The sequence below is a fragment of the Stenella coeruleoalba genome (assembly GCF_951394435.1).
Source record: "Stenella coeruleoalba genome assembly, chromosome: 17".
Taxonomy (NCBI): domain Eukaryota; kingdom Metazoa; phylum Chordata; class Mammalia; order Artiodactyla; family Delphinidae; genus Stenella; species Stenella coeruleoalba.
In genome coordinates this window covers 29,739,354-29,755,889 of record NC_137163.1, presented here as the reverse complement: position 1 = coordinate 29,755,889, position 16,536 = coordinate 29,739,354, and the positions used below count along the sequence as shown (strand labels likewise).

At 36.6% G+C, this 16,536-nt stretch overlaps 1 long non-coding RNA gene across 4 annotated transcripts in view; it reads left to right on the top strand.

The window, feature by feature from the left end:
• LOC307176419 overlaps positions 1-16,536 on the top strand; it is a 224,556-nt gene that overhangs the window by 134,140 nt on the left and 73,880 nt on the right. For all 4 annotated transcript variants that reach the window (XR_013824747.1, XR_013824748.1, XR_013824749.1 and 1 more), the window contains one exon: positions 3,952-4,041. This is a non-coding gene — a long non-coding RNA (uncharacterized lncRNA). The remainder of the gene's footprint in view (positions 1-3,951; positions 4,042-16,536) is intronic.

Sequence of the window (16,536 nt, the reverse complement as noted above, 5' to 3'; positions counted from 1 at the left end):
CTAGGTCGCCACAAAGCACCAAGCTGATCTCCCTGTGCTATGCAGCAGCTTCCCACTAGCTATCTATTTTACATTTGGTAGTGTATATATGTCAACGCTACTTTCTCACTTTGTCCGATCTTCCCCCCACCCCCCATGTCCTCAAGTCCATTCTCTATGTCTGCGTCTTTATTCCAGCCCTGCCACTAGGTTCATCAGTACCATTTTTTTAGATTCCATAAATATGTGTTAGCATACAGTATTGGTTTTTCTTTTTCTGACTTCACTCTATATGACAGACTCTAGGTCCATCCACCTCATTACAAATAACTCAATTTCGTTCCTTTTTATGGCTGAGTAATATTCTATTGTATATATGTGCCACATCTTCTTTATCCATTCATCTGTTGATGGACATTTAGGTTGCTTCCATGTCCTGGCTATTGTAAATAATGCTGCAGTGAACATTGTGGTACACGTCTCTTTTTGAATTACGGTTTTGTCAGGGTATATGCTCAGTAGTGGGATTGCTGGGTCATATGGTAGTTCTGTTCTTAATTTTTTAAGGAACCTCCATAGTGTTCTCCATAGTGGCTGTATCAATTTACATTCCCACCAACAGTGCAGGAAGTATTAGTTTTCTCTTACTGCCATTACAAACTACCACAAACTTAGTGGTTTAAACACACAAATTTATTATCTTTTATTTCTGAAGGTTACAAATCTGATCCAGGTATCATTGGGCTAAAATCAAAGTGTTGACAAGGCTGTACTCATTTATGGAGACTCTAGTCAAGAATCTTGTTTCCTTGCTCATTCAACTCAGAATTTATTTCCTGGCAGTTGAAGGACTGAGGTCCCCGTTTCTTTGTTGGATGTTGGCTGGTGGTCATTCTGAGTTTCTAGATGCCAGCCTCATTCCTTGACATGTAGGCCCTTTTGTCTTCAAAGCTAGCAATGGCAGGTGGCTGTCTTTTTGTGCCTTCTTTCTTCTGCTTCTTTATCTGTCATCACATCTCTCTGACCACAGTTGGGAAAGATTTTTTACTATTTTTTTTTTGTGGTACACGGGCCTCTCACTGTTGTGGCCTCTCCCGTTGCGGAGCACAGGCTCCGGACGTGCAGGCTCAGCGGCCATGGCTCACAGGCCCAGCCGTTCCGCGGCATGTGGGATCTTCCCGGACCGGGGCACGAACCCGTGTCCCCTGTATCGGCAGGCGGACTCTCAACCACTGCGCCACCAGGGAAGCACCAAGATTTTTTACTTTTAATAGTTATGTGATTAGATTAAGCCCACCTTGATAATCCAGAGTAATGTCCTCATCTCAAAGTCCCTAACTTTAATCATATCTGAAAAGCCCCTTTTGCTGTGTAAAGTAACAGTCACCAGTTCTGTGAATTAGGCGATAGACATTTTGGAGTCCATTTTTCTTCGTACCACAGGTCGCTTATGAGATTTTGTGACTCTTTCACTCAAGTTTAATTGCATTAAAAAATAACTTTCAGGGGGTGGGTAAGATGGGTGAATGTCATCAGTAGGTGTAAACTTCAAACTATCAGTTCTAGGGATATAATTTACAGCATGATGACTATAGGTAACAATATTGTATTGTATATTCAAAAGTTGCTGAAAGAGTAGATCTTAATTAAAAATTTGCATCACACACACATATTCAAAATTTGTGACTACAAATTTGTGGTGATGGATGTTAACTAAACATGGTGGCAGTCATTTTGCAACATATACATATCTCAAATCATTATGTTGCAAACCCAAAATGAATACAATATTATATGTCAATTATTGCAGTTAGAATGTTTTAAAAATTTTTGTTAAAACATTAAAAACTCCTACTGTAGGTTATAAACGTATAGGGAAATTCTTTAAAATAGTAAATATTTAAATATTTTATCTAAATTATTGAAAACATCAGAAACATTGAGAATTAAAGGGCTTTATCTCTTTGTAGAGAAACTTCTCAAGAGTACTTTGAACCACGCTTCCCTTCTTTTCATCATATAAATAAGGAGCAAATATCTTAAAAAAAAACTTTCTGGAAAAACAAATTCTATCCCAGTTTATGCTAAGTATACTGTGAAATGACAAACCCGAAACAATTTAGTAACGAGTTTGATGTCCTTTATTAGGAGGAAAATAATCCGTGGATTGGGGGAGTGCAGTGCCTCATAAGCAGTAGAGCACTCCTCCCAAGGGATTTTGGGCAAGAGTAAATTGTAGAGACTGTTAGGGGCAGCAGTATGGTACAGGGCATGATTGGCAATGAGCTTGGGTGATCTCCTTAAAGGCTAGGTAGTTCTATTTTCTGGGGTGGGGTAAGCTAGCTAAAGCTGAGTTGGAAGATTCTGACTGGTGTTCACCTTCCTTGATAGTGAGGCATTTCCATAAGTGCAGGATGGCTTAAGTTTAGATTTGTGATGTGGGCTGGGTGACTGGGTCTGCCTCCATTTTGTAGGTCCCAATATACAAATTAAGTGTATCAATACCAAATAAAAGATTCATTTTTATTAATTCAGTCAATGCCATGAAAAAATTATACTCTTGGTTGTTAAGTGTCAAAAGACTGAAGGTCCTACTTTCAAGGTGTGAAACATAATCACATAAATATAAATCCACTAAAAGACAACATTAGCTTAAAAGAAAACGTTACAAAATAAAAAAATAAATTATTTGGTCTTTGTCCCTGGCTCCTGGCATAGAATTCCTAAAGCCCTTAGTCTCCAGATTAATGAGTGTCTTTTGTATGTTAATAAGATGTCCAGTGGCCCTTGGATAGCTTCAGGGTGGGTGCTAGTCACCAGAAAGACCAAAGTATAATTAGAGGGTGGAACCTGCAGCCCCATTCCCTGGCTTCTGTGTTTCCTTTAACCTATTATTCGTTCCCTAATCTATTTATTGACATTGATTGAGCTTTTTAATCTAACATATATAATTTCAATTATATTTTTTATACCTGTAAATTATAACCTCTTCAATTCTATCTGCTTATTTCTCATAGTTTTACTGTATATTTATCTTTGTAATTGCATTTTTCTTTTATAAATTTTATAAATTTCATACATAGCTATTTTCTGTTATGTCAAACAGTTACAGTATCTACAGTTCTTTCCATTTAAACCTTTGTTTCTTGTCTGCTGATTCTCACACATTGTGGCTTGTTTTTCTGTGTGTTTGGTGAACTTCATTTGTAAGTTCATGCATGCTTTCCATCTGTGCGAGACCCGTGGGCCTGTTTCAGGAAACTTTCCTCCAAGGAGAGTTTACTTTTGCCTCTACTGTTGGGCAGGTAGGTGGGAGGGTGGGACATTCCTGATACTTCCGACCTCTAATCCCAGTTATGGTTCCGACGAGGAATCTCAGACTCTACTTTCCCTCCTGGTGCTGTTCTTACAACATTGCTGCCTCGGGTCTCTGCCTCTCAATGGTGCCTGTTGATTAAGCCCTCTGTCCTTCTGTCTGCCTACCACTCAAACTCTACTTTCTTAGCCTAGACTCTCTTTCTCTGTGGGCCTGGCTCCAGGACATTTCATGAGATCCTTCAGAGATTCTGCTTTGTCTTCTGCCTCACCCAGTCCCTACCCCTGGAAGTCCTGTGGTCATCTCTCCTTTGCTGACTTGTCTGTTTTCTTTCTGGGGGAGGGGAAAGAAAACAGACAAGTCAGCAAAGGAGAGACGACCACAGGACTCCTACCTTTTGTGACACCAGTGGTATGTCCAAGAATGTGCAGTATATGGTTCTAGTTGCGAATACGATGATTGGTCGTACCTCTTAGATACTAGGGCTCTTGGGAGTGAACTCAAGCCAATGGCTTCTTGGCATTTGGTTTTACAAGTGAGAATTCCAGAAGACAGCCACATGTTTGTATACAAGAGAGCGAAGAAGCTATATTTGGGAAGTTCTATTTTGAGAAGCAAATGTTGGCAATGACTGTCTTGCTTGTATTTGTGACCAGCTAACAAGAAGCAGCAGCCAGAAACTGGACAACATTGCAAACATAAAAAGAACAGTCAAATCTATGCGTTATCTCTGTGGAAAGAAAGAGGTGAGAGTTTCAATGCTGTTAAGGATATTCTAATTATTTAAGTATTAAATAGCTTTAAATATGAACTATTTTCTGTTCTTTCTAGGAAGCACAAAAATCTGGGTACTATATGAATGATCTAGATGGGGAGAATTTATTTTCTGTACAAGTCTGTATAGATGTATAACTCTGGAGGAGTTAATGTCACCTTGTCCAACATATGTAGATGACATGAAAAGCTTCTGAGAATTATAGAACTTTATAATAATAAGGGATCATCTCCATTCAGCTCCTGTAGGAGACTAAGTTCAAATAAGGCAAAATGTGTTGTTTAAATATAAAGAACCAGCAAGTGACACAGCCAGTTGAGGATAAGTTTTTGATTTCCAGACCAGTGCTCTCTTCATTGTAACCTGCTGCCAATCTAAGGATGGGTGAACAGGGCCTTTAGGGACAAGCTGAATAGAGAGTGAGGGTCTTTGAATTAAAGCAAATCTAAAACTGGAGTTGGCTTTATTTAGGCCTTTAACAAAAAGCACTAATTCATGAAGAGATGTTAGCAAAAACAAATCTTTCTTGAATTATCACTGATTGAAATGTCATGGTGTCTGCTGATTAAAGCAGTGTGTTCAAGGAAAGGACAACTTGTAGCTTCATTTCTTCCTAATGAGGTAGAATTTGGCACTCATCTAAAAAATTTAAAATATGTTTCCATTTTCATGGTGCCCATTTCTATCATTTTATGCTATTGAATAGTTAATGAGGAAAAATAGCGGGAACAGTAACATTTTGAAAACATTTTAAAATTAATTTTTAAAAGAATAATGATCATGGCAGCCACTTTATAGTGTTCAATGTGCCAAGCATGGCTCTGAGTGTTCCAGGAATTTTAACCCATGTAACCCTCACAACAATCCCATGAGATAGGCCTTATTATAATCTATATTTTAAAGATGAGGAAATGGATGTACAGGAGATTAACTAACTTTCTCTGGGGCAAACAAACCATTAAGAATATGAACCACATGTCTCAATATTAAATTTCCAAAATGAAGTATTTTACAAATCCTTATATATTTAGAAATGAAGAGCAGAACCAATTATAAATCTAAGTGAAGATCTTTTATGTCAGTTCATTAGATGGCTTCTAAAAACCCCTTTCCCAAATTTGAGTCTGAGATTTCAAAGAGGTACTCAAATCCATTCATTTTGCTGATTGTCCTTTCCGCCTTTTTCTAGACTGCTTTGTTGATGTTCTTCCACAAGGCATAACTTTACTCTGAAAATAATTGACATCTATGTAGGAAGATAAGCAAGGTCAGAAAATTCCATAGAGAGCAAGACACTCTAAAGGAGTGCCAATGGCAATATTATTGTATAGTTTCTATATGAACAAAAATAGAGGACATCTGTAATGAGTTATAGTCATTGGATAGTTTTATGTGGTCATCACCTTAAGTGGGGTACCCAGCCAGTGATGGTAGCTATAGAAAGAATAAGAATGGTTTCAGAAAATCAAAATAAAAAAATAACTGTGGAATTGGAGATGACAACGGAGAAAAAGTTGATGGCAAGGGATGTAGAGACTGTTGGATTGACTAGAGGAATATGAGCTTGAATTGAATTGAATAAAAGAATAAGATCTTGAATTGAAAAGAATTTAATCTTGTTTGCTCAAAATTCTTTTGCAGATAAACCAGAATGTTTTTCCAACATTTTGGTCTAAGTAAGTTGTTGCGCACACCCCACAGAGTATCTAAAACAATGACCAATGTTTCAGCCTTTAACTTTGTTCAAAAATGCCACATAGAATATTATACATAAAGAACTTGACATAGACTAAATGGCTACATATGTTTAGTGTAAATAAATAACTTAACTTGGAAGAACATCTTGGATTGGATATTTCCTTAAGTCATAAGGATGAAATTCAAGTCTTAATAGAATGCAGAGTGGGAAATTTCTTACATTTTCACAGTTTGTTTGTAGGGATTGATAAGGACATTGTTAAGGATGCTTTCTCACATTTTCTTTTTAATGTTGACCTGCAGAGGAAATGTCTGACAGATTTCCATGACATGAAAAGTTGTGTTTCTCTTGAGTCACTACTTTTTAAGATTTTGGGGTCATTATGTATCTAAGTGATTATGTTTCTCTCTTTGGGCACTAGGAATCTCAAAGTTGAATTTGCAAAGCTTTTTAATAAGCATGTAAGCTCCTGTTGGATTCCATTTTATGTATCAAATCCATCTAACAGGCCTGCCTTTATTCTCCTTTGCCCTCATTTGCCTTTTTGGCCCTGCTTCAGTATCTATATTTCTGTAAGCAACTCCAAACCATTTTGAAAGCATGTAAGGTGTAATTACCTTAACAAATGCTCTATTTTTTCCTTGCCAAAACTTATAAGTATGATAAACAGTGATAGGGAATGAATTATCAACTATGCCAAAACGACATTAGAAAACCACATACCATTAGTTTTAGTATGGGGCTCCAAAGTATAAAGAAGATCAGAAATAGAGAAGTCTTAATGTTATATTATTTCAATAATGGAAAGGGAGAAAGATAGATATACAATTCAAATATTGAACAAATACTAGATAAGTGTTATTGGAAGGAATTAGGGCACCAAAGTCACTTATTGTTTGAAATTTAAAACATGGTTATATATTGGAGAAACTTTTAAAAAACCTTTAAGATGTATGAGCTTTGTAATCTGTTTTGCTTAATGTAAACCAATTGTAAATTATCCCACTTGTTTTTTCCATATTAGTCAGTGAGAGTATTCAAGGGACCAAATTTAATTTGTTATACATTCACTTTGGCTTATTCAAAGGTCAGATTTTTGGAACTGAATTTCAATAGCATGAATAATAGTGATGGGATTGTGATTTGAGGCCAGGCAGTTTGCTGATCTCATCCTCTTAATCACTGTCTTACATTGTTTGTATCTGTAGGGGTAGACAAAGTTAATGTGCAGTAACAAATGACCTCCCAAACGTAGGGGCTTTAAACCATAAAAGTAGATTTCTCATTCACATGTACATGTTCACCATGGGCTGGCTGGGGCTTTGCCATCTGTTGTCTTTAATCTTGAACGTAGGCTGATGGAGAAGTTCCTATCGGGGCATTGCTGGGCTCATAATAGAGGGAAAACTAGAAACATGATTCATGTGCTGGATCTGAAAGCTTCTGCTAAGAAGTGATATGTGTCACATTCTGTTCACATTTCATTGTGCAAAGCAAGTCACATGGCTAAACCTATTGTCAACAGAATGGGGATATATAATACTCCCACAGAGGAGCAGTTTTGAATGGTAATACAATATATAACATTGCTGCAAACAAGAGTCTTATCTCTTGTATTTTTTTGTTTAGCTAGATTGAGCTTGGTATAGTGTACAGAACCTAAACTATATGGCTATCTGTCAAGTATACACACTTCCAGACTATCTGATCTTGACCCTGGCACAAATAGATAGCATTTCCTTCTTCCTGTATTGTCTAGGATGACTACTCTTTGAGGTGATGAAACTGAGACAAAAGTCTCTTAGTAAAGCCTACTCTCTTACATTCTTTTCTAAAAGGCTTTACAAAGGATAAATAGAAAGTGTATATGTGACCTTGGCAAAGGTATGAGGTATGGCATATGTTGACCTCATAGAGTTGTTTTAAGGATCAAATGGGATGATTTTGGGGTGATCTTTAGCAAGGTGTTTGGCACATAGAAAGTGTTCAATAAATTTTATTATTAGTAGTAGTATTAACTCTAATGTAATATCATCTGCTCTCTTCATGGATCACCTAATGCTTGAACAGTTGTGTAAAAAAGTGACTTACTTAAAAGAATTTGAAAAAACTACCCTATTCAATACATTTGTATTTTATTAATATAATGGTGTGTATACACACACAACTAGAAAAGATGTATGTGAGAGGCATTATGTATTTAGCCTACTAAAAAGGCAAGATAGGTGTGCCAAATTGTTTGAAGACTCTTTGCAATACATCTGTATCCTCTGATCCACTCTGACCCTCCAAAGTTTCATAGTTAGCTTCTTGATATATGTCGACAACTGCTTCCACTCCTGCAACAGAACACTAATTCTAACTCTGGCCTCTCATTAACTGCCAATCATCAAACTCAATATTATACTGTAGGTTTATCTGACCTTACTGGTCATCATCAAGAAGTTCACTTAAATCTTAATGATTTCAAATGGAATCAAACTCTTCTGAATTAAAATTTTCAATAAAACACACATGGCTTTAAAATTTGGAGGGCCAAAATATTCCATAAAATATGTTTTGAATTTAATGAACCTAAGGCTGTTAGCAATAATTCGAATCCCAATGAAATGAACATGTGTGGCAAAGATTTGTCTACTCTGGTAACCAGCATTGCATTTGTGCACCAATTTCAGCTTTAAGTTTTATAGAACTGTAACAAAAGAGAATGTGGTTGCTTACTTCAGCTCAGTTCTTTAAATCAGTTTCTGAATAAAATGGAGAAAACTTTGTAGGAAAATAAATGAATGACATCATTCAATACCATCATTCAAGTGAGTTGACTTTTCTCCAGTGAAATTATATATTATCATGTTAGTACCATGCCTTGCATTTTCATTGTCTCTTTCTCTAGAGAAATGTTTTCCTTATGGTGGAAATTCAATGATTTCTTTCCTTATAATTGAAAATTTCTGTTTGCATGAGGCTAAAGCAGAGCAAATAAGATACAAGTGAGGAGGCTAACAAAGAAATGTTGTATGGAAGCTCTTTTCTTGTGTGTAGGGGGCACAGACACGAATGCGTGTGCTGAAGTAGTTTTACATCACTAGAAACAAGTCTTATCACTGAAGCACTGTGTGAATTAATGTTTTGGAAAATGGGATAATTTATTCCCATTGATTTATAGCTATAGAGATATTTGGTTTTTATTTCTAATTGCTTTTTAACAATGTCCCGTCCTTATTCAACCTTGAAAGTATCTATCTTCTATGTATACGTAAGAATTGGAAGATAAAAGGATACTATACAATTTACAGAACTTTGAGATGAGTGAGTGCTTATGTAAAATGAAATATACTATTTTAATGGTAGTAATACCTTTCAGTTGATCTCTTTTGCAAGTTGGTCTTTTAATATTTAGTCTTATGCTTCTGAAAGTGAGTGTACAATGAAGAATCTGTTTGTAATGTGAGTGATTGTCCCGTAATTTTTCTTCTTTGGAGGTATGGACCAATTACATGTTAAGTTTCGAGGGAGGAAGGATAGATGCACACATCTCTGGGAGTGGGAATGGGCTGGGTCTGAGGAGTTTTGCCAAAATGACATGGCCCCTAGTGTTGGTGGGGCAGAGGTCTCCACAGAAGTCCCACCCATCTTGTGTCTGGGAGGGCTTTCGTCTTTTCATGCCCTGGTTCCCATGGTAACTTAGTACATTATTTGCCTTTGGCATTAATAGTGGCATATCATGTTAAATTAGAGCCAGGGACTCAGCTGCAAATGCTTTGGCTTCCTGATTTATGAGAGATAGCATGATTTCGAGAAAAGAATTTGTAAGTAGCAATTAGAGGAGCAGAAGTAAAGAATTGCACTGAGATTTATTTTCCCGGTGAAGTGCAGTTAATGGAGCATGTAAATGGAAAGGACTTTCCATTCTTTGGTTAGCTGGTACATTCTCTGATTTCATCAAATGAGACTGAAGTGTGCCTTTTACTTTCTGTACAGTCTGACAAAGGTAATTTAGGATGGAGCTTTTAGATGAGTGTTGGCTGTTGCTGCCAGGACTTATGTCTTTATGGAGGGACTACAATTGCAGATGTCTTCTCCAGCTGATTGATCGGCAGTAAAGAAGTGAAACAAGAGCTCCATCTCCAAGAAACGAGAAAAAGTCGTGTTTGTTAAATAGGGCAGGAAAGATATCTGCTATTCTGTTGTGATTTTTGCTTCTCTCTTAGTGCCTATGTAGGTCTGTACTGCAGCATGTGAAACCTTATACACATTTCCAATGTAACATGCTTCATTTGAGTCATAACATTTTCACTGAACTGCATATCCCATAATGTTCCAAAGCCAGCCAAAAAATTTTGACTGATTAGAATTATCCACATTTGTAAATTATTGATGTTGGACCTGGAGAGAAAAGAGAATTTGCTGGGCCAGGGGCTCTAGTACATATTGTAATTAATAGAAGAATTTAAATTCGGATCCTTGTTTTCATCCTCAAATTATTCTCTTCTGTTCATATAAAATCTATCTACTAAAAATTGAAGAAAATAAGGTCACTGTATAGATTATTGTTTATTACTACAGCACATTCCTTCTTCCCTCATTCCATTCTTACACACATTTATTGCATCTTTATATACCTAGCAAGGACATTGCTATCTGCTATGGAGATACTCGTAAAACTGAATAATTATGACAATAGTAGATAATTTATATACTAGAGGATTAAGTCTGTGTAAGAGATTTGGAAAGACAGAGTCAGTAACTCTGTCAGAGCTTTGGGGGTGAGTCAGAGAAGACTTCATGCAGGAGCCCAAGGAGAAAAGAAAATTCCAGGCAGGCAGAACAGACAGTGCTACAAAGACATGAAACAGTAAGGTATTTTCAATTACTTAGTTCCGGTCAAGACTCCAAGGAAGGCCTAAGAACAAAGGGTAACGACATGAACCTTTCCATGCTACTAAGCTGGATTACCACGTTGACTTGATATTATAAAAGTGAATAGAGTTTTCCGACAAAAGATGTAGTCAGGAGCAAAGTTGAAACGTTAAATTTCTCCTTGACAAATCTCTCATGTGTGTTAAGTGACTAGTATTCACCTAAGCAAGGTGCACATCGGTAAAGAAGATCCAAATATTTGGTGCAGATAGCAAGAAGCTCCCCAATTTTGGAGAAAGTATTAACAAGCAAAAGTGATGATTGTGAAAGATTATTGTGAGATTTCTATTTTGGATTACTGTGATGTCTATGCAGGTATCGGACAGGTTAAGTTTGAAATACTAATGAGCCAAGATAGTTATCCTGTAGCTAGAAATACAAATTTAGATGCCAGGAAAGAAGCTGAGACTTCAGACATAAATTTGAGAGTGCCTATCATAGAGTTGGTAGTTAAAGCCATGAAGTAGCAGATGAAAATACCCAAAATTGCTGTACGTGAAATTCTAGAAAGCCACAAAATTTAATTCACAGTCCAGGGGGAAGCTGATGGGCCTTTGTCTGTGGTCAGCTGAGCAATAATACCGCCTCTTTCCCCTTCCTAACAGTACCAGATTTTTGTTCGGGTATGCACACATTTTTCTATTATGCTGCTGATATATGTGTGTCCTCAAAAGCTGAGTCAAACCCAACTCCAGGGATGAGGCCTGGTTTATACAGCTATTCAGAGTAATCCTATACCACTGCCACAATGATGGGTTCAAATACCCCAAGCCTGAGACAATCGGAACATTTCTAGGGTAAGAAGGATTACTTTAGGAAGGGGCAGAGACCCAATTAAATTTAATTAGACATGATGGGAAATTTGCTGGAGATTTTGGGGGGAAAAGATCTCCTGAAAGGTAAGCTCCTCCTTCTGAGAGGTGTGGCCTATTAATATGAAGACTGGAACTATTACAGCATAGGATGAAACTGACACCAGAGAAGCAGAATACAAGGAAAGAAACCAGGTTCTTGATGAACTGCCTAATCAAATCAGCTCTAAAACCTGCTGTAACTGAAAATTTGGGTTATATTACCTTGTAAATTGTTGTTTAGGCCAATTTTAGTTTAGTTCTTCTTTATTTGCAATGAAAGTCGTCCTGACAGATATAGTCGCATTGTCACAATTAAGAAGACATTGAGAAAAGTGTCAAATGTCACAGATTACTGAGGTAGACATAGGTCTGGCTATTACAGTTCATTCCTGATCTTTGCTAGAGCAGCCTTGGATAGAGTGGGGACAGGGGGATGGGGGAGAAGGGGGGAAAGCAGATTTCTGTGGGTAGAACAATGAATGAAAAATGAGACAATGAAAACAAGTTCAATAAGGACAAGTATTTTTGTCTTTTTAAAATGCATTATTATATTCCCAGCATCTAAAAATGCTCGTGACACACAGAATGCACCAAACACATACTGGAGAGTGAATGAATGTGCAAAAATTCATTGCATATCTCTCATTTAAGAAGTGTAAGGAGGAGAGAATAGAGAGAATGTGGCAACAGCTGAAAGAGGGTAGCGTTAAGTAAAACAATTCAAAATTGAAAATTTTTTAGTTGAGCAAGGTTTTAACTAAGTCATTAGAAGAATTCAGGAAAATGTAAAAGACAATAGAAAAAGGCTAGAAAATGTGACGAATAGTCCAAGAAAATGTTTGATAAGGTGGAAGATACAAAGAGAAAATCTTGCAAGTTTCCTGGTTGAAAAAAAAAATAGACTATTTACAATGGAAGAAAAATGAGACTGGAATTCTGGAAGCAAGAGGATGGTGGACTAACTGCTATAGGCTACTGGGAGGAAAGGGCTTCAGGCTGAGAATGTTGATGTAATTCATTCGCTAAGGCATAGGAAAGGTTTGTGGATATGTGAGGATTCAGAGAACGTGTCAAGCACACACCCCAAATGGGAAAGATACTTGTAAAAAACCCTGAATCAGAGGAATTCTCAACATGGTGAATGTAAAGAGAAGAAAGAATGGCAAGCAATAAACTTTAAAATGTGTGTACGTGGACATAAATATATGTAAATTTTATTAAATGTATGTAAATGAATAGTGATAATGTAACAAGAAATGTAAAATTTAAGTGGTAAATACAAATTGTTAAAGCAGAAGGGACATATGGAAAGGGAAGCTGCAGTTTACCAAATATTTGCCTAAAAACTTGGAATTTAGGTGTTGGTGGAGTGGAATAAAGAATGGGGAAGCATTCTACAGAACTCACCACCAAGCAGTGGAGAAAGAAAAGCCTTTATAGTGGTCTTGTTGGGGAAGGGAAAGAAAACAGTGGAGAAAAAGCTCATCTCATTTGGGAGAAATAGTTATTATTTTGGTTCGTATAAAAAGAGATAAATAAGAGTTTGATTATGAGTGTTGGAAAAAAGGTAAATACTGGCAGCCTGGAAAAGTACAGATTTTCAAATTAAATATAGGGGAAAGAGGGAATAACCAGCAAAACAGCAAAAGCATGAAGAAAGAATAAGTAAGCAAAAACAAAGTAAAAATAAATGAGCAAACAAAGATGTAAGGAGTAAAGTATGTAAATTGTCACATTCAATATGACTTGGCAAATTCTCTTATTAAAAGATAAACACTGAGAGATTGGATTTTTTAAAAAAAGAAAACAGATACATTCAATTTAATGAAACACACTTGAAATGGTAAAGTTTGGAAATAGAGGATGGACAAGAGAGACCAAAGGCCAACAAAAATGAGAGTGGTGATATTAGATGAGGTTGAATTTAACATTAAAGCATCAAATATATATGTGTGACCAAAAGAATGAGTTAGATCTTTTTTTTTTTAATAGATCTTCATTGGAGTATAATTGCTTCACAATGATGTGTTAGTTTCCTCAAGTCCATTCTCTATATCTACGTCTTTATTCCTGCCCTGCAACTAGGTTCATCAGTACCATTTTTCTTTTTTCTTTTTTCAGATTCCATATATACGCATTAGCATGTGGTATTTTTCTCTTTCTGACTTCACTCTGTATGATAGACTCTAGGTCCATCCACCTCACTACAAATAACTCAATTTCATTTCTTTTTATGGCTGAGTAATATTCCATTGTATATATGTGCCACATCTTCTTTATCCATTCATCTGTCGATGGATATTTAGGTTGCTTCCATGTCCTGGCTATTGTAAATAGTGCTGCAATGAACATTGTGGTACATGTCTCTTTTTGAATTATGGTTTTCTCAGGGTATATGCCCAGTAGTGGGATTACTGGGTCATATGGTAGTTCTATTTTTAGTTAAGGAACCTCCATAGTGTTCTCCATAGTGGCTGTATCAATTTACATTCCCACCAACAGTGTAGGAGGGTTCCCTTTTCACCACACCCTTTCCAGCATTTATTGTTTCTAGATTTTTTGATAATGACCATTCTGACTGGCTTGAGGTGATACCTCATTGTAGTTTTGATTTGCATTTCTCTAATAATTAGTGATGCTGAGCATCTTTTCATGTGCCTCTTGGCCACCTGTATGTCTTCCTTGGTGAAATGTCTATTTAGGTCTTCTGCCCATTTTTTTTTTTTTTTGCGGTACACGGGCCTCTCACTGTTGTGGCCTCTCTGGTTGTGGAACACAGGCTCCAGACGCGCAGGCTCAGTGGCCATGGTTCACGGGCCTAGCCGCTCCGCGGCATGTGGGATCTTCCTAGACCGGGGCACAAACCCGTGTCCCCTTCATCGGCAGGCGGACTCTCAACCACTGCACCACCAGGGAAGCCCCTGCCCGTTTTTTAATTGGATTGTTTGTGTTTTTGATATTGAGCTCCATGAGCTGTTTGTATATTTTGGAGATTAATCCTTTGTCCAATGTCCCATTTGTAAATATTTTCTTCCATTCTGAGGGCTGTCTTTTAGTCTTGTTTATGGTTTCCTTTGCTGTGAAAAGCTTTTGAGTTTAATTAAGTCCCATTTGTTTTTTTTTGTTTTTATTTCCATTACTCTAGGAGGTGGGTCAAAAAAGATCTTGCTGTGGTTTATGTCAAAGAGTGTTTTTCCTATGTCTGCTTCTAAGAGTTTTATAGTGTCTGGTCTTACATTTAAGTCTTTAATCCATTTGGGGTTTATTTTTGTGGATGGTGTTAGGTAGTGTTCTAGTTTCATTCTTTTACCTGTAGCTGTCCAGTTTTCCCAGCATCACTTATTGAAGAGGCTCTCTTTTCTCCATTGTATGTTCTTGCCTCCTTTGTTGTAAATTAGGTGACAGTATGTGCGTGGGTTTATCTTTGGGCATTCTATCCTGTACCATTGATCTATATTTCTGTTTTTTTGTCAGTACCATACTGTCTTGATTACTGTAGCTTTGTGATATAGTTTGACGTCGGGGAGCCTGATTCCTCCAGCTCCGTTTTTCTTCCTCAAGATTGCTTTGGGTATTCGGGATCTTTTGTGTTTCCATATGAATTGTAAAATTTTTTGTTCTAATTCTGTGAAGAATGCCACTGGTAGTTTGATAGGGATTGCATTGAATCTGTAGATTGCTTTGGCTAGTATAGTCATTTTCACAATATTGATTCTTCCAATCCAAGAACTTGGTATATTTCTCCATCTGTTTATGTCATCTTTGATTTCTTTCATCAGTGCTTTATAGTTTTGTGAGTACAAGTCTTTCGCCTCCTTAGGCAGGTTTATTCCTAGGTATTTTATTCTTTTTGTTGCAGTGGTGAATGGGATTGTTTCCTTAATTTCTCTTTCTGATCTTTTCATTGTTGGTGTATAGGAATGCCAGAGATTTCTGTGCATTAATTTTGTATCCTACAGCCTTACCAAATTCATTGAATAGTTCTGTTAGTTTTCAGGTGGCATCTTTAGGATTTTCTATGTATAGTATCATGTCATCCACAAACAGTGATTGTTTTACTTCTTCTTTTCCAATTTTTATTCCTTTTATTTCTTTTTCTTCTCTGATTGCTGTGGCTAGAACTTCCAAAACTATGTTGAATAAGAGTGGTGAGAGTGGACATCCTTGTCTTGTTCCTGATCTCAGTGGAAATGCTTTCAGTTTTTCACCATTGAGTGTGATGTTTGTTGTGGGTTTATCATATATGACCTTTATTATGTTGAGGTAGTTTCCCTCTATGCCTATTTTCTGGTGAGTTTTTATCATAAATGGGCGTTGAATTTTGTCAAAAGCTTTTTCTGCATCTATAGATGATCATATATTTTTTCCCCTTAATTTGTTAATGTGGTGTATCACATTGATTTATTTGCGTATATTGAAGAATCCTTACATCCCTGAGATAAATCCCACTTGGTCGTGGTTTATGATCCTTTTAATGTGTTGTTGGATTCTGTTTGCTAGTATTTTGTTCAAGATTTTTGCATCTATGTTCATCAGTGATATTGGTCTTTAATTTTCTTTTTTTGTGATATCTTTTTCTGATTTTGGTATCAGGGTGATGGTGGCTTCATAGAATGAATTTGGGAGTGTTTTCCCCTCTGAAAATTTTTGGAACAGTTTGAGAAGGATCATTGTTAGCTCTTCTCTAAATGTTTGATAGAATTCACCTGTGAAGCCATCTGGTTCTGGACTTTTGTTTGTTGGAAGATTTTTAATTACGGTTTCAATTTCATTACTTGTGATAGGTCTGTTTATATTTTCTAATTCTTCCTGGTTCAGTCTTGGAAAATTGTACGTTTCCAAGAATTTGTCCATTTCTTCATGGTTGTCCATTTTATTGGCATATAGTTATTTGTAGTAGTCTCTTATAGTCCTTTGTATTTCTGTGGTGTCAGTTGTGATTTCTCCTTTTTCATTTCTAATTTTATTGATTTGTGTCCTCTCCCTCTTTCTT